The 24751-nt window shown below is 39.5% G+C and overlaps 1 protein-coding gene across 3 annotated transcripts in view; it reads left to right on the forward strand.

The window, feature by feature from the left end:
• The window catches only part of NOVA1 (NOVA alternative splicing regulator 1), a 258604-nt gene that overhangs the window by 230714 nt on the left and 3139 nt on the right, over window positions 1-24751 (forward strand). The gene's annotated exons all lie outside the window — the stretch shown is intronic.

Below are 24751 nucleotides of genomic sequence, written 5' to 3' on the forward strand. Positions count from 1 at the left end.
TCTGATCAGACAAGAATGTTAATTGGCAGGAACTACCATGGAAGCTTCCACCTCGCTAACAAGCTAGCTCACTATCTTATCTCACAAGGTCACTGTGTATGAAAAGCTCTCTCTTCCAAGCGCTGCAAGTTTCTCAGAAAGACTTTATCAGAAGGGCCTAAAAGCCTGAACCAAGGTTTTACCAACATGGCTACAGGTTTTAAATGCAAAACCCAGGCATTTTCTTGACATCTTCCTACCTACTACATTACCTCTCTTCCTGTTTCTGCTTACACTTCTTTCAGTAATTCTAGGATTCATGCAATCTGTTTTCTGCATTTTTCCCAGCAGTGAACTGTTGAAGCAGAAGCTTTTTCTCCCACCAGTAATTGCTCCAGTGAGACTATTTTGAGGGAAAACCCTGAGCTTATACTATGGATCACCCACCATTTAGAGCATGTTCTAAATAAAAAAATCATCAGCACTTGTACTGTAGTGTCGAACACTTACATTTTGGGGGAAAGATTTCAATCTGTAAACTATTAAAACAGTATAAAAGAACTAATACCTTTTTCTTTCCACCGGTAAACTTCCTAGAGTCTAAATGTAATATGTTACTGTTTAATGGTTGAATGCATTGATAATATTTATCCAAAAAAAAGGGCTGTGGTAATTTTTTAAAAGTCTCACATTAAAATGAATGAAAAAGAGGACATTGCCTGTATTATGGGATACAGTAAGGGAAAATAATGTCAGGGGGGCTAATTAGGAAGACGTGACTAGTTTTTTTTTTTCCCTTAGCCAGTGATAAAGTGATGTACAGCTTCTCTGCAATCATCACACCACAGAACCTGGTGATTATGGAGGGGGCCTGTGGTTGTACCCACTTTAGACTTGTAGATTTTTGGTTGTTAGTGGTAGCGTTTTGTAGGGTCATATTCTAGTGTTCTGGATATTGCACTTAATTCTAGGATATTTTACAACCTGGGATCTATTATTTCACTGCAGTTATATTTAAGCAAACACCAAAGAAAAGATTGCCTCAATGGTAACAGAATTGCTCGTGAAAGAAAGAGGAATTTTAGAAAGGGCAGTGAATTCTTTCATTGTTACACATATTTTAAGGAGTATTTCATCTTTTTTTTTGAGTGCCAGAAGTATCAGTGCCTTCTAAGTAGTCCGTGAGCTGAGGAGTCTGTGTTTAGGATTGCTCTGTAAGAGTTTCAGACTAGCATAGCTCCACTGATAGAAGCGGCAGGAAGGGACATTTCATTTCCTTCCTTCTCCTTAGCCAATATTATTCCACTCAAGCAGCATATCCTTGAGAAACTTAACGGTGCTATAGGGTGTATTGAAAGTTTATTTAAATTGTACTACTTTTGTGTTTTGTAGACAATGATATAATGATTTTTCATTTATAAATATTTCTCATTTTTATTTGTTACTGTTACGTGGCCATAGGTTAGGTTATTCCATTTTGCAGGTACATTAATTAAAACTGTTCTTAAATTTCAGTAGGGTTTTTTTTCATTACAATTTCCATTTATTTAATTTTTTTTTAACATTCAGGGAATACATTTGTGAATTTAACAAAACAACCACGTGAACTCTTAAACCTCTTAAGAACAACGATAATCTACTTTTTTCAATTAAAATGTTACAAAAGTTATTACACTACAGTTGCTTTTGTAGTTTTTGTAATGGACTAACAGGGCTCCCTGCAATTTTTGTATGTCAGCTGTTATGTCTAAGGTGCAAATATGCATTCAGTAACAATGTGCTTTATGTGGACAGCAATCTTACAGCAAATTGCTTTATATGTGTTGATAGTTATACTTCCATCATACATGAGTTTTGTAATGCTATAAAACGATTATTTACTTACATTGGAAAAAACATTCCCAGTTTGATGTAGCCACCAAAATTTTGAAACATCTTATGAAATAGGTTTTAAATTGTTTTAGCATTTTTTGCTAGTTGAAAGTAGTATTTAGTGACTCTAGTCTCTGTGTTCCAGTTGTTGTTACAGGACCTAAAAGATACTGAAAATGATTTCATAATTTGTCTTGATCTTTCGGGAGGAAATGTGGCATGGTATAGCCCGATCTCATGGGCAACCACCAAGGAAGACTCAGCAAAAGAAGGCACTAGCAAACCACCTCTGCTTCTTACTTGCAATGACAGCCCCTTGATTAGGTTGCCATAAGTTGATTGCAGCTTGACAGCACACACACACACATTTGATCTTTTAGGGCAGGATTAAAAGAACTACCTTAACTCTTGCACACTCCTGGCCGTTTTGGTCATGCATCTCTCAAATATTATCTTTATCCCTTTTTAGTTTTGAAACTGAAGAGAATTGGCAAAGTCATATAGTCATTGACCTTGGAGGGTAACCATTTCAAAGAATTTTTAAAAATTCCACTAGATGAGCACAAGGCCTTCAACTTGCCTAAAGTAACATTTATTTTCTTACTTCATTTATAGTCTGCCTTTCACATTGAGATTCAAGGCAGACTTGTACATTCTAATGTACATTCTAGTGAAGAGTGGAAGCCTAGAAGCTGGGTTTTCTGGCTGTGTTAGTAATTTTACCACCACTGGGAGAGTTGTCTGGAGACATTGCTTCTCAAGGAGCCCCTTTGCAACTTGTTAGCAGCCCCCATCCATTACTGAACTGCTTTCCCCAGGAGAGAACCAATACAATCCAGGTCTAGTTCAGCACATTTTTTTCAGCAGGCCTACACTTTTTAAGGGATCTTCCTGCCATCTCATAGAATGAGATTGTTCCAGAGTCCAGAATATAGAATCATCCAAACATTTTATATCTCATCGCTATATAATGTTACAATGGAACAGTAACTCTACTAATCCACCAGTGTATAAAATGCTCAACATTTTGCAAAATAGGGCATGTACCAAAATGTTGTTAATACAGTGCGCAGCCTCATTGATAATATGTTCAGAGTTTTTGTCCAGAAGTTTTTTGAAAACTTCTTTTAAATCCATATGTTCTTGAAGAATTGAAATACAGCCGTCTTTTTCCTGCAACATCTGCATATTTTTATTTATAGCCCACCTTTCTCACTGATACTCAAGACAGATCACATTATATAAACAATGTAATCAGCATAGCACATCTAATAAGCAAAGATTTATGATTACAAAGATATAAAATTATGCAAAAGAAACAGGTATCAGAGGTTAGGAGATTTACTGGATCTGGTTCCCAGAATGCAGGTTGCCTAAAAGATGCTGGTTTCCCCTTTTTACTTCACAATCCCTGGTTCTCAGAAACTGCCAGATAGATTTGGTAATTCTGGCTTTTAACAGGGTATACAGAAGTGGTCCTAGCCTGGTTTCTCTGTCTTTCTTCATCCTCACTGGGCCATTAACATGATGGCTACATGGAACCCTCGTGTTCAGATGTCATGCATAGTCTCCAATGGGCTACAATAAGAGGACACTTTAACCTCAATGCCCCTGAACGTGGGACTTTTAGGACATATGTTTATACACTGGGAAAATGGAAAAATGAAGTAAATGAACTAAGAGTGTAATCCAGCAGGGCCATTCTTATGTCTTACTGACCTTTTCAATAATGATACATATAAACTGGCAAATACTAAAGAATCTTTGTGCATCACAGTCATAGAGGCACATATAAACTAAGTCTGGTTTTCATTTTTGAAAGCAGAAAATATATAAATGTAGAAACAATTATATAATTTAATGCCAGTGGTATTTATCACAATAATATATATAACAGCCCAGGATTGCTTTCATTGTCCAAATAATCACATATATTTTTGTACCGTATCCAATTGTTTTTTTTTTAGGTTGGTAGGAGAGTAGGTTTGCCAGGTGTCATCTGGTGGTGGGCAAACTCCCTGAGATGCATGCCCCTGCCTGCCAATTTCAAGTTGATCAATGGGAGGAGGAGGCAGGCCTGGAGAATGGGGGCACCTGTGGTCTAAATTAATGATTTCACTTTTGGCACAACCCAGAAGCAATGGCATACCAGGGTCGATTCTTTAAGAATTGCTTCAAAACATAAAGAACCAGTCTTGGCTCAACATGGTTGCTTCTGGGTTTTAGTAGAAGTGTCACCATTGTCCTGAGCCATGTGCACACTGGAGAAGAAAGGTGAGAAGAAGGGTATGATCTTTCTTAACTTTTATGATTTATTTTAAAATGATAGTGGAGGGAACTAATTTAGAACCAGTGTGGTGGTATGTTGAACTAGGATGACTGGGAAAATCTGGTTTCAAATCCCCATTCTTCCATGAAGCTCACTGGATGACCCTGGGGACACTCTCTCAATTTATCCTACCTCACAGAGTTATTGTTAGGATGAAATGAGGACCAGAAAATCATATAAATACCTAGAGCTCCCTGGAGGAAGGGGAAAAAAATTAAGTGTGCCAATTTATTTTTAATTTACTGCTAGCTCTGAAAATAGCTATAGCATCAATTGGGGAAGAAAAGTCCATTTTCAGTATATGAACAGTTTATGATAACGCATATAGTATTGGATTTTAAATCATCTTCTCTTAGAGGAAGTGCTGTACTAGTGGAGGGGAGTATTTTACTGGTTTTAACCATCTCAATGTAAACCCCCTATACTGTCCCGTAGATTTTCTCAACCTCCCCCTCCCCCAAATAGCGTTTTGAGGTGTGCAGTGGGTCCAGCATCATATTCCTTGGATCCTACACCATAGCAAAACCTGCACAGAACAAATGTTACGTAACAACTCACAGGAATATATATATCCTTTTCTTTCAAGCTCATTGATCTTGAGCAGCAAATAAGAGTCTTCATTAAGAAAAATATAGTAGAAAGATATTTGGCCAGAGCCAACATAGTTCTTGGGTCTCTGACCGCCAGCAGATAAGGAACGATATTATCTTTTAATACAATACAGATTGTTTCGTTAAAATAAGCGCAATCCATAGTTTACGATAAACGTTATAATAAGGGCATTGCAATATCATAGGACAGGGAATCAACTGTTTTCAAGTCACATTGTCAAAGTCTATCTGAATAAAGCAAATCATGGTATCTCCCATATAGGACGCTTGAGGGGGCAGCATTCAGGTGTTCGAGCATGAATGATCTAAAATAGCGAGGAACTGTTAGATGTTTAATGTAGGCTGGGATGGTTGGAGATGGAAGGATGGCAAAGAACCATGTAGAGCATGCTCTCCAAGCTCATATAACTAAGCTAGAGTAATCTATTTCTTCTATGCATTTCTTGATAGTTAGTAAAGATGCACTTTTCCCAAGTCTCAGGATATCATCCTTTACTAGGCCGAGACTAGATAGTTTCTTATCTATTTCTTGCATCCAATGGGAGTAGTATTGATCATGATTTAGCTCATATAGCAGACTGTCCTTCTTTGTGGAGAAGAAGACCTTTAGCCTATGTTTGAACACATGCAGCCATGCTTTGGCTTCGATAGAGCCCTGGCCCAATTATAATACAGGAATATAGTGCAATTTGTATATGGCAACCTCATAGGGTTTTCAATGCAAGAGACATTTAGAGGTAGTTTGATATTGCCTGACTCTGTAGCAACCCTAGTCATCCTCGTAGGTCTCCCATTCAAGTACTCCTAAGCAAGACCAACCAGCTCCTGAGATCTGATTATTGGGGTAACCTGGGCCATTTATTTGCAGTAGATTTGTTCCTGGAATCACCATGAATGCCAAAATCTGCACACACTGGGAGACCAGTTTCTGCTGTCTCCAAGTAGTAACCCCCCACACCCCAAAAAATCCAGGATGAATTATGTAATGATTATCATAATGGTGAAGTGGGAGTAAAAAGAGGCTAGGTATCCTGTCCAGTGATCAAATTGCAGATCATGGATAAGCAAAACCACAAATGTTCTGCTGTATTGAACAATGGGTTTTGTTACATCTCATTTTCAATTTTGTTTTATTATATTTTCAAGTTAGAGAATAACATCTGTCCTTATTTGCTGTGTTTATAAGACTCATGCATCTGACGAAGAGAACTGTGATTCTCGAAAGCTTATGCTACAATAAAGTTGGTTAGTCTTAAAGGTGCTACTGGACTCTTTTTGATTCCAAGAACCAAATAGACTAAACCAAATTGCAGCTATCAGTGTTATCAGTAATAGGTCGGTATATTGTTACTTGTACGCATAGTATAGGCAAACTAACCACAGAATACTTAACCAACATTTACTAATGACTCAAGTACTTTTGGAATACTTGGACATATCTTATTACTAACATTGTAATTTGAATTATGATCTTATTTACTGCCCAAACCCTGAAATAAAACTCAATGGTCAATAATAATTCGCAATGAAATTAATATGTGAGCATGATCTTGATGACTTTATATTATGTGTTGATTTATGATTTTTTTAATCTATAAATAATTTAGAATTGAAGATTGCTTTTCTGTGCTACAGAGAAGCAGTTTTTATAATATATATATATATTCACAAATCAAAGTTAGTTCTAATCTTCCAGGGCTTGTTTCATGAGTTAATCTTACTTTTTAAACAAAGTGCTATTATGATATCAAAATTCTGTGCGGAAAAATGGTCTGAGCTCAGCTGACAGAGTGGCTGCTTCCACACACGTTGGATAATCCACTTTCAATATTCTTTAGTGAACATTTGAAACTGATTTTCCTTGTGTGGAACAAAAAATCCACTTCAAAAGGATTGCGAAAGTGCATTGAAAGTGCATTATTCAGCATGTGTGGAAATGGCCAGTGTATCTTTTTCAATTTCCATTCCAATTTTCCATCTTGAACCTCCTGCCCCCAGACAGTCCTGTGTCATAGAGTTTTACATTGAGAAGTAGGAATGCCATGAATTTCATGGCTAACCTGTTTGGCAATCAAGTATACACTGCTGAACACTCAGGGTTATGCCCAGCTTGCATCAAGCAATTCAACAACAGCTGCCGAACATGATTGCTGCTACCTGTATCAGAAAGTGGCACACATCAGTAGGGAGCTATTTCTAATCTCTCAAAACTTCCCTATCCTAGCCTTGGAGGATCAGCTGAGAACGGGCTCCTGATATACCCTGATATATAATTTCTTTCCCATCCATTTCAAGCTGAGGGGAGCACAACAGAAATAGTGCTACTGGTAATCTTATTTCAGAAGTAAGAAGAAAAAGAGATTGTTTCTTTTCCATCTACTTCAATATGAGCAAGGCCAGAATTAGTGCTTCTGAAAAATCTTTTCTCCATCCCTGATAATCTGGGAGTTGGCTTCTGATATCTGCAGGTAGTCTCTTTCTGTGAATAGACATGAACAAGTTGCAGTAGCCCCAAAAGCCCATTGGTTAATCTGCTTCCTTATCACTGGCTAACAGGATATGATCCATCCTGGCAGGTATTTGAGCATTCCTTCTGAGAAGTGAGAATTAGCAGAAATTGGTTCCCTCTACCCAGTGCCTGTTTGCGTAAGGAGCATTTGGATCCAACCAGATAGTCTTAGCAATAATGGAACTCTTAAAAAAAAAAGACTGTTTCATTTTAGGAAAATTCATCTTAAATTTGACAATTAATCATGGCAATTTGCCATTCATGGACAAGCCTTTAAGAGTTCATGCTCATAATCCTTATGGTCTTTTCCAAGCCAGTTAATGAGCTTTGCCACTCGTTTTTCTTGTGACAGGTCACTCTACTATGACATTCTGTGAGGTTGTGATTGTGGATCAAAGTTAAAATCTTCTGCATATGACTGCTTCACTGTGTTGGCTTGTGTCATGAATCTGTTTTATATTTTCAGTAAACAATTTTACCTCTCATTATCCAAAGTTCCTTTCACACTGCTAGTGCAGGATGACTGAATGCAATTTGGGATGAGCAAGACTGCAACCAAAGACCCTTACCCCCAGCCTCTACATGTTCCTCAGACTGTGCAAATAGGCCTGTGCAAATGCAATCGAAGTGTATAGGGATCTTACTTTTTGCAAACAACGAGTAATTAAACGTGCATGGGGAGGAAGCAGCTTTTGTCCATGCAGTTTTTTTCAGAATTTCACAAACTGACAGTCAATTTTAGTTGAAAATCTTCTCAACATGGATGCCTGATTTCTGGTTCCTCTTTGTACGACATTCTAATTATTTGAAAGTAGTGTACCTAAAGTTATTTTTATTTCAAATTAAGTTAAATCCCCGCATTTTCACAATGGATAAGGCAGTAGCTGCTGCTTTAATTCCACCTATGGAGCTCCAGCTGCTCCAACTCTTGCTCTTATCTAGAGGGAGTATAAAAGACCTGCCAACATGGGACAGGAAAGGCAGAGACTGCTTACTACTATTGCCTGCTAAACTCAAGTAGCTTGGATTTTATCCACAGAACTCCTGTTGCCTCATTTTCCGAGGGAAGGATGTATTCTCCAATGGTCCTAGGAGTGGGGCAGCCCTTACTCTTGAGATATAGCTCCTCCTCTCCAAAGGCAAGGTCGGTCAGCTGATTTTGATCCTGGAGGGGAGGGGCTTGTCCCTGGAATCGCCAGTCTTTCTGGCCCTGCTTTCTGAGCAGGACGTCTTCAGCAATGCTCTGTAGAGTTCAGTGATCCCGGTGAAGAAGAAACTGCCAGACACAGGCAGAGCGGAGCTCGCACGGGAAGGGAAAGGCCAACTGCTCCAATCCCGGCAGCCCCTACTGAACCGCGGTAAGACTGATCCAGCGGGGAATGGGGACCGCAAAAGGAAGGGGGGAGGAGAAAAGAGTAGCAGAAGCCACCAAGCCAGCTTGCCCCAAATAAAAATGAGCCTTTTATTTCTCCCTCTTTCAGACGGATTTTTCTGAGAAGCGCCTTTCACATTCATTTTCTCCTTTTGGCGGAAAAAAATCTGTTGGCGGGAATGTCAGTAATGGTATGCCTCAGCCATTTCCCAGGCCCCAGAGAGCCTAAATCTGCAGCCTAGATGTGCCAAACTCCCAGGCCTCAGCTCCCTTATGGGCCTCTCAACAGGCCAGTAAAAGAGAGAAGGTCCAAGGCCCTGGAACTGTCAGGCCTGAAAAAAAACAATTCTGTGGGCAAAATTGCCAGCAAAAGCAGGCCTAGCCACCTCCTAGGCCTCAAAGAGCACAAGCCTGCAACCTAGACTTGCCAGACTCCCAGGCTTTGGCCTACTCCTGGGCCTCTTAACAGAAGTGACATTGTAACATTGTAACATTGTAGTTAAGTGACTGGGCCACGAATTCAGCACTCTGCTGGTTCAAATTCCATAATTACATGAGCTCAGTAGCTGGCCTTGGGTAAACCTCCCTTCTCAGCATCAGCTACCCAGTAGTATTGGGGGACGACAATGATAATTCTGATCTTATCACAGCTCTGATTGGTACTGATCTGCCCAGAAGTGCAGTACATAAGCACAGTTGTTGTTATTTAACAAACCTACTGGCATGGCTCAAGATGGAAATAAGGACTCCTAAGAGGTCCTGAAGGAGTACCAACAAGTAGCCTAGAGCCTGGACTCTTAGATGGGTGAGAGGGTCAACCTGGGGGGTCCAACTCCAAGACAAGAAAAGGGGTGGGATCGTCCCCCCAGCTTAAAGAGACAAGTGCCATTGAGAACATAACCCTCTGTAAAGCCTCCAACCAGAGGACTCTTGAGCTACCAGGTTCTCCCTCAGCCAAGGCAAAAGAGGAACTCTTAAAAGAAGGGAATTTTCCCTAGTACACATAATCACCCCGAGACAAACAAGATATTTCCCCAGGAGTTGTATTCTATATTGCTCCCTAAGGTATTGAGGACCCAGAGTTCCCAGAAGGGTCAGAGAGGAGCCTGCCCAAAATTGGGAGCAACTCTGTCGGGGATTCCCCTTTCCAGCCTCCTTTTATACCTGAAGAAGGCTAAGAGGGAAACTCCAGCAAAGCCCCAAAAGCTAACCACTCTATTTCCTTTTTCCAAGTTTTATACACTGATTCCAGAGACTACTAAGGGGGTCGAGTTGCCAGTGATGGATGATCCAGTAACCAGCCTGCTGTCCAATCTCATTCTGCCCACTAACATGGATATCCATACCCAAGGATTCCTGTATCAGGTGGTTTGAACTGGCTCTGTGCAGAAACTTGGAAGCTTCTACAACATTTCTCAGAGCATGGGCAACAGCTTTGCTCTTGGCTAGAGTCGCATTTTCTTGGGCCTCAGACTGGCTGCAGTGAGCAGCAAGATCCTCAAAGAGCTGAAGGACAGAATTAAGAAAATAGCCCTGGAAATAGTCCTTGCACCTCCTTAGATGCTCTGCTATGGTCAACAAGAATCATGGGTTCAACATGGCAGCCAGGCACAACACTTGGCTTAGGAACTAGAACATCAACCCTTAGGCCCAAGCCAAAGTAACTGTGGTTCCCTTCAAAGACATGAACCTGTTTAGAGACACTCTGGATAAAGAAAAGCAGAAAGTCCTTCCCTCGAAGAAGGAAGGGAATTCAAGGAAGAGGTTTTAGTCCTTTCGAGAGCTCAAGTATCCTTTCCACTCGGGGTGCGCTAGACCATTCAAGGAAGGTCACAGACCAAACATTGAGAGGAGGGTGGTCCCTCCTCAACAAATCCAGTTTGAATACCAACAGACCTGAGAAGGGAACTCAGTGTGATTATGCTAAGGCAGTACACACGAATGTGATTGGAGGGCGCTTACAATGCTTTCCAAAACCTTAGCAGCAAACAGTAAGCGACAGATGGGTGCTGGATACAGTGATCAATGGATGTTCACTGGAAATTCAATTCCGTACCACCTGGTTTTTTCCCTCCATATCCAAAAGAATTGGTCAAATAAAACAGACACATAAAGACAAGAAAGTTTGGAATGGAAATGCACAAATTTGTCTTGTCTGCCATTCAGAAGGAAGATTGTCTGGCTTCCATTGATCTCTCGGAGGCACTTCCAATAGAGGGCTCTGCCTTTTGACCTGAAAGCACCACCAGAATCCCAGTAGCACTGGTAACATAGCTAGACTGCAAAGAGTGGCTCTTTTCTCATATCTGGATCACATCTTTGTCATAGTTCCATCCCTGCTACAGTGGGCAGAAGCGATGAAATTGAGTGTAACCTGTCTACAGGATCATGGATTCACGATCAATGAAGTAAAGACCAGTTTTACTTCCAACCCAGTAAATATTGCACCTGGGGATAGTTATAGACAGGACTTAAGACAGAGTTTTTGTATCACAGGAAAGGCAACAAAGATCCAGATGATGGCGGCAGAGATCTTAAGGAGCCAGAAGGTGGAGGTGATGCTACTGAGTATGAGGGTATCTTATCAGGATGTCCTCCAAGGGGGAAGATTCTCAGTCTGTACACTCCATAGAGTCATGTTACCATACTAAGAGGTGTTAGAGCAAGAGGTTCAAGATAGTTAGCTACCAGAGATCATCAAACGAGGCCAACCGGTGGCTGGACCTCATCAGATACTATGATGGCATCCCATTCAGGGAACCAAAAAGAATGGTGATGACCACAGACACAAGCCCATGGGGCTGGGGAACCCACATCCAGGGAAGAATGACATAGGACATCAGGTTGAAGAAGAGATCAACATAAACCTTTTTAGAACTCAGAGCTATCAGACTGGGTCTGCTGGAATTCCAGGATCTTCCCACAGGTCACTGCATGTGAATAGTGACGAAAGTTCAACTCAAATCTCTAAAAGCAACACATTTAGCAGGCCAGGACAACTCCCCAGTGGACTTGCTAAGCCAGAGATGGACCCATTACAATGGATGCTATATAGAGAGCGATTTCAACTGATCTGCCTGTGTTTGGCAAGATTTCAAGAAGAAACCGTTAAGCCATAGGGGTAGATGCTGTGATCTGCGAGCTGGCTCCACAACTTCTATACGCTTTCCGCAGTACGGCTACTGCACAGAGTTGTGCAGAAGTGATTCTAATAGCATCCTTCTGGTCCAGAAGGATGTGGTCTCATGACCTGAAGAGACTATCAATCATGGATCCCTGGCACCTCCCTGTGAAGTAGGGCCTGTTGATGCAGGGAACAATACCACATCCTCGACCAGCTCTGCCAAGCCTCACAGCCAAGAGATTGAATGCAAACAACCAATATGGTTGTATCATGCACAAGGCATAGTTGTTACTATGTTAGCCTCCTGAAAGAGTTCCACAGAGTCTATAACAATACCTGCCAAGTTTCCAGATGAGGTGCATGAATAGAGGCATGGAAGCCCTTAAGGGGCCAATTAGATACTATCCTTCCTTCAAGAAGGGTTGAATAAAAATTTTAACACCAGCACCTTTAGACAGCAGGTAGCGAACATCTTAACAATTAGGGGTTCTAGGAAGGGACATTCCCTTATACATCTCCATCATATCAACAGATTCCAAAGGGAGACTTCATTGTTGAATCCTACAAGGGTTTGCCGGTTTTCCCAAGTGGAATCTTAATTTGGTACTGGAAACATTATCCAAAGACCCCTTTGAGCCGATGTCCTCATGTCCTCTAAAGGAGTTGGCCTTTAAGACCATCTTTCTGATGAGAATTACATCAACTAGACAAGTGTCAGAACTGTAGGCACTAGTAGTCGATAGGGAGCTCTGCTCTTTCCTTCAAGATGACAGTAGAGATAGTACTACCTTCCTATCCTAATCCAAAGCACGGGAAAGAAAGGGAATCTCACTACCTTGATAAACATAGAGCCATGAGCTTCTACTTGAGCAGGACTAAAACAGTTTTCAAAAGTCTGAGACACTAGTTGTAGCAAGATGTTGCTACAATTTATAATCCTTAGGCTCACATTGCAAGCCTTAGCACATCTAAAAATGCTGGCCTGCAATCTGAAGCAAGCAATATAGCTTCGAGAGCTTTTTTTCAGCTCAGATTATAATTCCAACCTGGGAAGATCCCATCCCTGTCTTATTTCCCTTCTCTATACTTAGTTCAGCATTGACTGCAAGAGGATGTGAAAGAGGAAGACTTCAGAGAGTATGTTTGAAGGGGAGGAAATGGAGATGAGAGAACAGAAGAGGGTTATGGGGATTTCTTAGGAGAAGGATAATCGATTTATCCTCTCAAAACTATCATGCTTCCTGTTATATTGTTTGGAACACGGCAGTCCAAAATTCAGAATTGGGTTTGTTCAAACCAGTTATTCTGTAACTTTAAAATATTTTTAGGTTTGAAAAGTGTAATCCCAAATCAAGAGATGGTAAAATACCTTTGAGAAGTCCCCTTCTAATTCCTTAACCATAATTTTAATAAAGCTTTCCTTCAGGTCTAAAGCAGCATTGTACTTACTATGTTTTGTTCTTCATCCCGCATTTTAATGGCATGGAACTAGATCTCATGATCCGTTGTTGGAATGTGCTGATAGTTAAAGATCTTTTCTACATTCCTTTGCCTTCCTTAGCAGTCTCTTCCAACAGACTGGAGTAGTAAGGAAGTAAAATGACCCTACTATCGCTTGTTTCAGCAGAACTGGCATTTCCAGGAGGAGGAGGTGGCTTAACCCTCTTTACATCACCCTGTCCTATGTGGCTGTTATTCTGTGTGAGTCTCTTGATTCCAGCCTTCAAATTTCCTCTGGTAAGAAGGGAAAGGAGAATGTAGAAATGATTCTCAACCATTGCACCAACATAGGAGCCAACCCATGAATTAAATTATTATATATGAGAACCTGTAAATTCTCAGAATTAAAGTCTATTTGAAGTCAGGTTCTTGTTCTCTGTTCTAATATCCCATATATATGAATAATATTTTTGAGATTATTAATTTAATTAGAAATGTATTTACAACTAAGAGTATTTAATCCTTGCACCCCAGATTTAAATGTATATATTAACAGAAGATTCCCTCCAAAATTGCTTGGTAGAGTTAAATATTGAAGCTTGAATCACATTTGTCACCTTGGTTTATATAGTTCTTGCTCATGCCAATATCAGTGGCAGGATTGGGAGGGACAGTTCTCATCTGAGAACTCCACTTAATCCAAATTTCTACATATTACCTTAACAATGTGGAAGTCAAGCAGTAGGATCTTATTTGGCAACTTTAGTAATCTATAGAATATACCTATGTATTGTCCACATAGTGTAATCGCTTGAGTGAGGAAATTGTGTGCAAGAAAAATTAGGAGGGGTACAATATTTAGATTATGGTGAACTGTATACTTTTTTCTTTTTCTTTATATAAACAATGTGTTTGGAAAAGACTGCAATTTGCTAATGTTTCATAGATCGTCATATTTGTACAATAAAGTTTGACTTACCCGAGACAACAAAACAAAGGCAGATGTTTCTCATGAATTGATTAGTATTAGTATTATATTGTCTTTCTCTTTTCCTTAGGTTTCTCTATTGGATGTAGATTATAAGGTCCGTTACATACCCGCAATCAATGGGCTGTTTTTGGTGCTCAGTGGTACTGTTTCTTTCACAGTTTATTCACAGGATATACTCTGAGAGCATCAATAGTTTTCTTCTTAATCATTTTACTTCTATCATATCATTAGGTACACCTTGAAAAAGCTAATGCTTACAAAGCTAAAGATTAATGGAATTCTTTTGTCGAAACCCCTTTATCACTATCCTACTATATAAAAGGCTAAGTGTATTTAAGACAACTCACCTCCTACCCTGGTGTGCCACCAGAGGGCGCTGCTGTGGAGGGAAGCCCACATGAGGCTGCCAGACCTCCAGAGGGCACACCACAGAGGAAAGCCCAGGCCAGGATCAGGTGCAGAGCAGGCGACAATGCCCACCCCCCGCCTTCACCCAGCTTGGACCAGAAGCAGAGCAGGTGGCAATGCCCACCTGCCCTTCACCCACCTGGGATCAAGAGAGGAGCAGGTGGCAGTGCCCACCCCCTGTCTTCACCAGCTGGGATCAGGAGGGAAGCAGGTAGCACTGCCCATCCCCCGCCTTCACCCAGCTGGGATCAGGAGCAGAGCAAGTGGCAATGCCCATCCCCCACCTTCACCTAGCTGGGATCAGGAGCGGAGCAAGTGGCAATGCCCACTCTCCACCTTCACCCAGCTGGTATCAGGAGCAGAGCAGGTGGCAATGCCTGCCTTCCACCTTCACCCATCTGGGATCAGGAGAGAAGCAGGTCCTGCTCCCCATCTTCACCCAGCTGGAATCAGGAGCAGAGAGGGGGAAATGTCTGTCCCCTGACTTCAATCAGCTGGGATCAGGAGCAGAGCAGGTAACAATGCCTGATTCCGGCTTCATCCAGCTGGAATGAGGAGCAACCAATAAAGACAAACATCCCCGTATGGGAAAGTAAACAAATTAAACCACTATTTATATCAGGTGTGAAAACACCAATGAGATCAAAGTGTTGTAATACATAAACACAAGTTATGCCTGTATTTGGCATGCAATGGAACTGTAAGGATGGATACACTCTCCTCCAATTACAGATTAACCAGTCCATAAACACAAAACACCATAATTAGTCCTGGTGTAATTTCTTTTGTAGTGGAAAATATTTGAATGGTGATCCCCACAGAAGCGGGATAAAAATAAATGATGATAATCTCCCAACAGGATTCCGGATGTTTTCCTGTTTCACTGCATTCTTGTTCACGGGAATTGCTTCTCTGTAATAAACATCAAGAACATAATGACTCCTATCTGCCACCTGTTTACAACAGGATTCTAAGTATGTGTTTACTCACTCGGTTCCAGCTGACAAATTTCACAACCGCATCTCATGCTTGGTCAAAGGCTGGTGCAGAAACGCTCTACAAGTTGAGTATTTAACATAAATCATAAGGTGAAATCTTAAAGCTACAGTTCCCACTTGCCATGGCTCCAATGACTTACACTGTTGCAATTCTCAAGTCATTAACAGCAATAGCTCAAAATGATGTTACTACACAAACCCTGAATAGTCAATAAGATTATTCAGACCAAAAGGTCCTAATCAGTCTAGCAAAGCTGAGGAGCAGAGCAGGTGCCAATGCCCACCCCTGCCTTCACCCAGCTGGGATCCGGAGCAGAGCAGGTGGCAGTGCCCACCTGCCCTTCACCCAGCTGGGATCAGGAGGGTAGAAGGTGGCAATGCCCACCCACCCCCAAATTCACCCAGCTGTAATCAGGAGTGGAGCAGGTGGCAATGCCTGGCCACCCCTTTACCCAGCTGGGATCAGGAGAAGAGCAGGTGGCAATGCTTGCCCACCCTTTAACCAGCTGGGATCAGGTGTGGAGTAGGGGGCAATACCCACCCTCCATCTTCACCCAGCAGGGATCAGGAGTGGAGTAGGTGGCAATGCCCACCTCACCCTTCACTCGGCCGAGATCAAGAGCGGAGCAGGTGGCAATGCCCGCCCCCCCCCTTCACCCAGCTGGGATCAGGTGTGGAGCAGGAGACAATGCCTGCCCCCACCCCATTCACCTGGCCAGGATCAGGCGCAGAGCATGTGGCAATGCCTGCCCCCCTTCACTTGGCCGGGATCAGGTCCAATCTAAGCCAATTGATTTCAGTGAGTTTAGACTAGGGTAACTCTGCACGGGATTGTGCTAGAAAAAAGACACTAGACATTTCCCACTGGTAATAGGGGAAGGGTCTGATGATGTTAAAGGTCAAAACTCTGTCTCTTGTTGGAGATTTGACTGGTACAGTGAAAAATTCTGGAAAAGCTTGCTTGGATCCTGTGGGTATGGACCAGGAGGTGGGGTGAGAAAGCTATCATCTTGGGCTCTTTTCCAGTAATGACTATTGTTTGGCCTAGCTGAAGAAGGAAACCAGGCCTTAGAAATGTAACAAACATGGAAACTGAAATCCTGTAACTTTAATATTATTCTGCCTGTCTCTTAATTCACTATCATAGATGTTTGGACCTAGGGAGAGCAAATAGTATCATCACTCATTTTTTTTCTATAAGTGTTAGCCACTATGAGGGGTCACTGTGTAGAAGCATGCATTGGCAAACCACCTCTGTTAGTCTCTTGCCTTGAAAACCTAAATTGTGATAAGTCATATGCAATTTGATAACACTTTACACACACACACACAGGGACATTAAGCTACATTAAAGAATAGCACTTTAGAAGCTGGGCCAGCTAGAAATTCTGCACCACAGCCTTATCTTTCTGACAAAGATAAAATCCATGATTTTCAAGATATATGAGTGTTAAGTATTTTAATTTTGCATTCTTAAAATATTATTTAGCAGATAAATATTAGTAGACATAATAGAGATTTCTTCTTTTAAGCTGATCTCTCAAAATACGATCTGGTTTGCAACACAATTAGGAATTATTACCATTACCCAGTGAAAAGCAAAAGAGAGCCAGTGTGATGTAATGGTTAGAGTGTAAGACTAGGATCTAGGAGGCCCAGACTCAAATTACCACTTTGCCATTGAAGCTTTCTGGGTGACCTTGAGCCAGTCTCTCTCAGCCTAACCTACTGAACAAGGGAGCTGTGAAGGCAAAACAAAGGAGAACTATTTAAGCCACTTTGGGTCCCCATTAGAGAGAAAGGCAGAGTGTAAAAGAAGTAAATAGATAAGTAGATAAGTAATTTCACAATGTTTATATGACATAAGCCCCACTCATTCCCCGACTGTGAGGCAGATTTTTCCTCCAAAATGGTCAAGATTGCTTGCTGTGGCTAGGAAGCCTCTGTTAGTGTGTCCCTGGGTATAATTTTAAGTTCCTTTTGTCCCACACTTTAAAACATACATATTTTTGGCTTATATCCCAGTCTAGATATTTGGTAGGGGAGAAGCAAAAGCCCACATCTTTTTTAAACAAAATGGCATGAGAGGCTGAATAAAGTTCAAAAGGAAACAGCAGGGTTATTAAGTAGGTAAGGTTGATAAACGGGTAGGCAGGGAAAGATAAGCTGAGTTTAATTTTGATCATAGAACAGAACACAAGAATTAGGCACAGTAATCTTCTTAAAGCTTAGTTTTAGTAGTTATAGATATAAAAGTGAGAGGTTGGTATTTTCCCACTTAGGTTACTCTAACAAGGTTCCTTCATAGATTTCACTTTTCAGCTTAGGTGTTCTGATCTCAATACAGCACTCTTTTTTCCTTTACACCAGATCTAGAGTCCTTCTCAGACCCTTTTTTTAGATACTGGGCAGTATTTATTCTTCACCAAAAGACATAACCCTGATTACTTGGCTGAAGGGGAGTTTCCTTTCACTACGCTTCCTCAGCCAACAACATACCCCTAGTTCTGTCTTTTCTATGTAAATTAGTGCTTGCTTTCACACTTAAGTACTTGAACTAAAGTCTTCTTTAAATCTAAAACTGTCCCAGTTAGGGTAAACTTTTCCTTTTTCCTTACACAGAGAATTACTAGACTGACGTTCCTTGTCAGACTCCAAATTTCAACTTCTTAAACAATTCTGTCTGCACCAATTGTTACCTTCTCTCTGACCAATCACAGAGAGAAGGGAGCAGCCTGTCAATCAGGAAGTATTTTAACCCTTTCCCTTCACTCTCTAGGTGTTGCACTCAGTAAACCTTTCATTTAAAAGCCCATTCCGTCACAGTATTGTTTTTAGGACTTTCTTTAAAGTATTCCCTTTATACTTTTATAGACAAAGTCATTATGGATTATATAGCTTCTTTTAGATATTTATTTTCTTTATACCTGGAGGGGCATAGTGGTTAGAGTGTTGGACTAGGACTTAGGATGCCTGGGTTCAAATGCTCCATTCTGCCTATTGGGTGCCAATGGCCCCATCATATTCTCTCACCCAACCTACCCTACAAGGTTGTTGTTGTGAGAATAAAGTGGAGGAGGGGAGAACAATATGAAAAGCCACGTTAGGTCCTGATTAGGACGAAATGGGATATAAATAAAATAAAATGTATCCTACCTTTCTCCCTGAGACCCAAAGTAGAGTATATAATTAAAAGAATAAGAACAGTATACTTTATATGACAAATAAAGCAATAAACTGGATTACAAAATTAGAAAACAACATACTGAATCAGAATAATACATACACTAAAATGGGTTTACAAGATTATAAATCAGTGCAGTAAAACCATACATTAAAGCAAATAATAGAATAAAACTGGTTTTCAAGATTAGAGAACAACACAATAAAAACAGTACAATGAATGGTGCAATGAAAATTGCCAGACATTTCATAGAAATTAACTACAGCACTGTTTTCCAAACTATTCAGAATTAAATGTTAATTATCTTTTCACATTATTCTCAGTAAGGATACGTTAATAAAATTGATATGTAACCTTCAACATTTTGTTCATGTTCATTTTAATAAGTTTTACATTATTTGGAGGAAGGAGATTTTATATTCTCCTTTAAGTTGTCTTTAGAACCTCAGATGTGAAAGTTAAAAGGAACCATTTTTAATTGTTTTCCTGAATAAGCAGGGGCCATATCATTCTACTCTGTAATCTCTCTGTTGAGCTCAATTACTTTTGGTTGAACTAGAGCATATCCTTTAGAAACACTTTGTGCCATTGAAGCCACACAGCAGCTATAAAGCTAATGGATTAAGCTCTCTGAAGATTCATGTTGTGTCCAAGCAAGACATGTCATATTGCATAGATCTCTAGCAGCTCTGTGCTACATTTTTTAAGCTTTTCATGGTAAAAGCGCTGATGGTATATACTTGGATTTCCATTGAGCTTTTGATAAAATCTGTCACCTGAAGTTCCTGAATAAATATTAATCTTGGGATAAGACGATGGGTCCTTTTGTGGTTAAATAGAGAGATGGACAGTAAATGGGCAGTTCTCTTAATGGAGGGAGGAAAGTAGTAGGATTCAGCAGGGATTGTTATTAGAACTGATGCTATTTAATTTATTCATAAATGATCTGGAATCAGAGTGGCCAAGTGAAGAGACCAGAGAACCAAAGCAGATTGCATTCCAAAAGGCTCTCCCAAACTGGATGAGTGGGTAGCAGTTTGGCAAAGGAAATTGAATATGAATGTAAAGTGGTGTACATTCAGGTGAAAAATCTTAAGTATACAGTGATGTGTACAAATTGCTAGTGTTTACCTAGGAAAGAGATCTTAAGTTCATGGTAGATAGCTCAATAAAGCATTGTCAGTGTCCAAAAGCAGTAAACAAAGGCAAATTCTATGATAGGTATGGAAAATAATACAGCAGTATCCTAATGCCTTTGAATAGATCTATGATGCAGCTGGATTTAGAATATTGGGTACAGTCCTGGTCACCATATCCTGAAAAGGGTATTCGAACACAGGAAAAGTCAATTTCTCTGTGAGGAAATATTAAGGAGAATTGTTAATGTGAAGAAAAGATGACTAAAATTAGACAGTATACATTTTTATAATTACACGTGGAGTAGAGAACCCGAACAGAGAGAACTCCCCCCCCCCACAACCCTATCATAGTAGAACTCTCAGTATCTAGTGAAGTTAATGAACAATAGATTTAGGATAAAAAAACAAAGTACTTCACTCAGAGTAATTAAATTATGGAGTCCTAGTGAACATAGTGATGTCCACAAGCATAGATGATTTTAAAAGAGGTTAGATAGAGGATGCATCCGTTGATGGCTTTTGCCCACAGTGACTAAATGGAACTTCTGTATTCATTAATTCTCTGAATACCAGAGGCAACAACAAGAGCAGGTTTCGGCATCTGTGCTCTACTTCTAGGTCTTCTACTGGCATTTAGTTAGCCACTGTATGAAAAAGATACTGGAAATAGCCACTTGACTAAGAATTAATATATTAAAATTGTCTTGTATTGCTCTTTGATCCCTGGGCTATGACATAGAATATTCATATATTTAAAATCTTTTATAAAATCTATTAAAATCCAGTTTTTTGAAACTATCAACAATTGGTAAATATTTAAATTAGTTCAATTTTATTAGAATTATTTGTAAGTAGAACAGTATTAAACCCATAAAATTTACCTTATATGCCAGAACTTGTTACTAATGGTTTATATGGGGATATAAACAGTTCCTTCATGCCTTCTTTGTGAAAGTTCTGCAGTCGAAGAACTGTAACTCCATTTTATGTTTTGTATAATTCAATGTGCAGGCAGTCACATTTATTATAATAAAAAATTGAAACATATAAATGAAGTTATTCAAAATACATCAGCCTCTCTTGCAGATGTAATTTGAAACCTATGAAACATTAATGTGTGAAGTACATAATGCTTTCAGACTACAGAATAAAAACAAATGAAAGATGAGAATGATATTAAAAGTATGCATCAACAAAGTGCTGTTTTCCTCTTCCCTCAGAACATGTTTACAATACCAAGAAGGATAGGTGCGTATGCATTTGGACAGATGTGTAATATACAAAGCTTATTATGAAAATGCTAAATGCTTATTACCTACATATATTAACTGTGCACAGCTCATCAGCAATTCCTGTCATTTTTGAGTAGACTTCCTCCATTGAAGCACTACTAAAATGAAGAGAGCAGTTCTGAGAAGGAAGCAACACACAGAAGTTCCCTGAATATGAAACCTACTAATCTATCCACTATCATTGTCCTCTATTTCTCCTATTGCCAGCTACCAAGATATAATAAATTAATAACCTCATATAATACATAAGCTCTGGAACTCAAAATAATTATTATATTCTCTTTATATATTTATACCCCACTTTTCTCCCACAAGGGATTCTGAGTGGCTTACAATCTCGCAATAATTCCATAAACATCTCCATTTAACAGCCACACTATCAGCTGGCAATTCTGATACAGTTCTTAACTGGAAGAGGATGGAGGCAAGTCCTCAACAGCTGTTGGGCCTTTACCTGGTGTGTGGAGTTTGCTGTAACCACAGCACAGCCACAACTTATAAGCATGTCTTTAGATTATTTCCCAATAACCTAATTTCTAATGTGTACACCATCTGGTCAGATCTTCATATCCTTTGTTTGTTTTTCTTTTATTAGAAAGAGATAAATCTGCTAGCAAATAGACTTATTATTGTGAAAGTATCTGTTCCTCTCTCACCAAAATATTTCCAGTAGTTACTTTAATTTCATTTCAGTATCTTTATATTACTAAACACCTGACCATGGTCCTACAGTTTCAACGGTTTTTCTCAGATGGCTGTTCAGTGGTAAAGAAGCAATCATTCCTGCCTTTCTTTATGTTGTGTAAAGTGGATGATTGTTCTCATAGAATCATGCTTATGCACGTACCATTCTCCTTATGGAGCTCCTATATCACATTGGAGGGGAGAGGGGAGTGAGAAGTATCTGCTAAATATCTGAACCGGGCCACAGGTAGGAAGTTCCCAGACTGAGTTTAGTTGCTCAGTATCCTTTATTTTTCTGCTGATCACTGGTCAGCAATCACTAAAGAAGTCTTTCACAATTGCATTGTGTTGGCAGTGGGACAGTAAAGCTCTTGAAGAGCTCTGCTCAGTGTTCAGCGTTTTTTTTCTGGATATGGGTAATACATTGGAGATGTAGAAATCTTTTAAATGTTGTCTCTGGCTTGGTTTATGCATCTTTACCTTTCCAGTTTTCAAAAGCTTTGTATCTTGTATTTTTAAGAGAAAAAAGCTTATTTTAGGTTAACACAAGTTAAACAGAAAGTGAAAGCCTGTTGTAGTCAGATTGACAGCATTTTGTTTCAGAAATTTGAAATGCAACAGAATGTAGCAACAAGATTGCTAACAGGAATAGACTGCAGGCCGCTATCAGGGCTTTTTTTCAGCTGGAACGTGGTGGAACGAAGTTCCGGTCCCTCTTGAAAATGGTAACATGGCTGGTGGCCCTGCCCCCTGATATACAGACAAAGGAGTTTAGATTGCCCTCCGCGCCACTGGCAATCTAAACTCCCCTCTGTCTGGAGATCAGGGGCAGGGCCACCAGCCATGCAACCATTTTCGCCGAGGGCAATTTAAACTTTTAAAAACTCCCCCCTTGTTCCAGCTGACCCAAAGTGACGTCATTGTGCGGTACTGAGTTCCACCACTGAGTTCCACCACATCTTTTCCCAGATAAAAAGCCCTGGCCGCTATATATATATATATATAGTCTGCACTGGTCTGCATGGACTGAGTGTTCATTTTGAGTTCAAAGTGCTACTTTTTAACCTATAAGACTTTACTTATACAGTGTGGACTAGGGTAGATGAAGGACTTCTTATTTCATATACAGTCTGTGAACAGGCACTGCATTTGGCTTCACAGGTCCTTCGTATCCTCCAGCCATTGGTGGCATGGTAGGTGACCACAAGGAAGAGGTTCTTTTCAGTGACTGTCCTTCAGCTTTGGAATGCCCTCTCTTTTTTCCCTCACTTGGCACTTTCTCTGTATATTTTTGGCACGTGCCAAATATTTTTTCTTTCAAATAGCTTCTAATTCATCTTTATTTGAAGAGGTTTTGTCTGCTCCACTACCACTAATTTGGTTTTAGTTCCTGTTTCATTTTATTGATGCCAGTTTACTTTATTTAGTTTTATATTGTGTTATATTTTATATGTTGTATGTTATTAGTAATGTTACATTTTCTTGGAAGCTGTCAATGGAGAAGCAGCTGTAAATATTTTAAATAATTTAAAGTTTTCTCTTAATTTAATTAGCAAGTACTTTGGAATTTAGCAGACAAAAATAAGTTACAGTGAAAAAAAAGAATGTTTTTGCTTAGGGGAGAATTTAGAGGGTGGATTTTACAGTATATAATATGGTGTAAAATGGAAGTATAAAAGTTAGTTGACATTAAATCTATTAGAAAGGGTAATTTAACTAACTTTAGCTGCTGCCTTTAATTATATTTTAATTTTAACATGGTGTTTTTGATCATTCTGAGGTTTTAGATAACAGTCGAGTATTTTGGTATGGTTGTAGCATATGTCAATTTAGATAGTGCTATGTTCTCCATTATCAAATGCTTCCATATTTGAAAATGAGTTAGAGTAACATTTGCAACCCAGTCCCTTGCACATTTACTCAAAAAGAAGTCCCAGTCTCTTCAATGAAAATTATACTAAGTAGAAAACATGATTTCACTATTGTAATTCTATTGGCTTACTATTGTAATTCTACTGAAATCAACAAGATTCTGTCATTGCAAACAGCTTCAGTGTCAGGAATAAAAGATTCATTAGTTTAACAAGGTAAGTATTCCTGTAAATATAATAAAACATGAGAAACAGCATTGCTAATATTTGCTACAGCTCATCTCTTGTTGCGTTACATTTTCATCAAATGTCTTTGGATTTCATTAGCAAATACATATTATGTTACTTTTCACTATACAGTTATAAGAAATCGGTTTTACAAAATATATTAGATTAGATGCACTGTCCATGTTTTCCAGTGGAGCCATTGTTTATTCACTTCACAGTGCTCTCCTAAGAAGAGTTACACTGTTCTAAGCCCATTGATTTCAGTGGACTTAGAAATGATTCACTCTGTTTAGGATGTCATTTAATTCTTAAGAAATTGCAACTGTTATACTTAGAACTTGTTTTCTTCTGTACTTTGTTTAAAACATATACAACCAAGGATATATGCAACGAATGATGCCATCACAGCTTAGTTTCTCAGACTGAACAAGAAAACGTGTACTACTAGGAAGAATGTGGGGGAATTCTTACTGTATTCCTCAGAAATATGATTTGGAATTTATGGAAATCTTTTTCTCTGAAATATACTAAGTTAAACAATAATGTTGATTTTCCTATTACACAAAGACTTTCTTCCAAGTGCATCCTATTTTATATTAAAATCTATGCAAAGACATAAAAGTCTGGTGAACCTTACTTGTTTCATAATCTATGAAAAGAGAACAAATTAACCTACATCAGTTTTCCTGCCTGTTACAGGTAGAAAAATATTTTGGTATG

Source organism: Eublepharis macularius, chromosome 2 (genome assembly GCF_028583425.1).
Source record: "Eublepharis macularius isolate TG4126 chromosome 2, MPM_Emac_v1.0, whole genome shotgun sequence".
Lineage (NCBI taxonomy): Eukaryota > Metazoa > Chordata > Lepidosauria > Squamata > Eublepharidae > Eublepharis > Eublepharis macularius.